The sequence below is a fragment of the Chrysochloris asiatica genome, unplaced genomic scaffold (assembly GCF_000296735.1).
Source record: "Chrysochloris asiatica unplaced genomic scaffold, ChrAsi1.0 scaffold00013, whole genome shotgun sequence".
Taxonomy (NCBI): Eukaryota; Metazoa; Chordata; class Mammalia; order Afrosoricida; family Chrysochloridae; genus Chrysochloris; species Chrysochloris asiatica.
The window spans coordinates 10,474,423-10,475,931 of NW_006408531.1; the positions used below are offsets into that span (position 1 = coordinate 10,474,423).

Below are 1,509 nucleotides of genomic sequence, written 5' to 3' on the forward strand. Positions count from 1 at the left end.
TGCCAGGGAAGGCTGCCCCAGATGTGTGGTGAACAAAGTCCAGCTGTGGCTGAAGTGGCAGCCACCATGGCCCCTCCCTATAAGTTAAACCTGTGCAGCCACAGCCTGTGGAAAGAAGGCCAGTCCAGCATCAGAAAGCCAGGAGGTGGTGCCCCTGACCCCCAGCCCAAGAATGGATTGAGGGCAGAGCCCAAAGGAAAGAGAGATCAGAGGGAAAGAGAAGAGGAACTGGGGGAGAACCCCCAAATTTTGGTCCCAAGAAAAAAGAGGCCAGTTGGTCCAGTTTAGGGGAATTTAGGGAAGGGAATGGGAATGTATTAGTAAGTACGGGAGAGGCCACCTTTGGGAATCTCCAGAGAAGACAGGCCAGTCTAGTCCCCAACCCTGGTAGAGGCCCACAGGGGCTCTCAGGGAATGTCGCTGCTTTAAAAAATATATATTTATATATATTAACCATTCACGGAGGGTAGAGCATCAGGGGTGGGGTAGGGGTGGAGGCAGGATCAGAGGATCTGGTGTGGCATCCCATAGCCAGTCATGCCTGCCTGAGATGCCCCGCGGTTTGTGCCCATCTGCAACCCTATCACGTTCTTGCCCTCTTGCAGCTGGTTGTCTGAGAAGTTCCGAGGATTCTCCTTGGATTTCTTAGGAAACCAGTTGGGGTCTCCAGAAAAGAGTCCATCATCTCAAGCTACTGCCAGCCCTCCCAGATTCATCAATGTCCGCTGTACACAAGCCATGTTCTTCCCTTCCCAGAGGTCCACAGTCTGGAAGATGTCAGTGGTATTGATGCCATAGCGTTCAGCTGCTTGCAAAAACTGAGAGACCTGCTCCATCTGTTTGAAAGCCATGGTGGAAGCTTGAATCTTCTTTACCGGGGCCTGACCCTCAGGGTACAGCGCATTAATGAGCTCGCAAAGCACAGTGCCATCCTTGAGCCAGTTCTGGAAGTTCTCCCGACCAGGCTGAGGCCGGCCCACATCCTTGCGGCACTGGGTGGCGATCCACTGAATCAGGATATGTTCCAGGTCTGGGTCATACTGTTTCTCAATCTTCTGCTGCACCTCCCGGCTCAGGCCATAGGCAGGTCCCCTGTTGGTCATTCTGAAGAGTAGTGGTGGCTGTGGGGAACGTACTAGAGGGCAAGAGAGCGGAGCGCTCCAGGAAGGGGCTGCAGCTGCGAGTCTGTTGTTGTTTTTTAAAACACTCAGGCATATATAATAATTTACACCACCAATGGGCATATTCTGCAAGTCTGCTTCCTGGCCGCCATCTCTTAGTCCCTCTCTTCCCATGGATCTAGAGCACTCAGCTGCTCCATCTCTCCAATGTCCTCATCTCTGCCTCCACCTCTGGTGTTACTGCTTCTCTGGATAAGGTCTCTCATTCTACTTGTGCTCTTCTACCTTGATGATCCTAGGGTCCTCTGTTTCTGGACTGTAAGATTAACCACTCCCCTGTTTTTGTTACAAAACTTCTACCTTTACAATTATGAGAGTCGAAATCAAT

General features: G+C 51.6%; 1 pseudogene; it reads right to left on the reverse strand.

The window, feature by feature from the left end:
- Positions 1–503: 503 nt before the first annotated feature.
- On the reverse strand, positions 504–1,154 carry LOC102840146 (annotated as a pseudogene).
- Between the last annotated feature and the right edge of the window lie 355 nt (positions 1,155–1,509).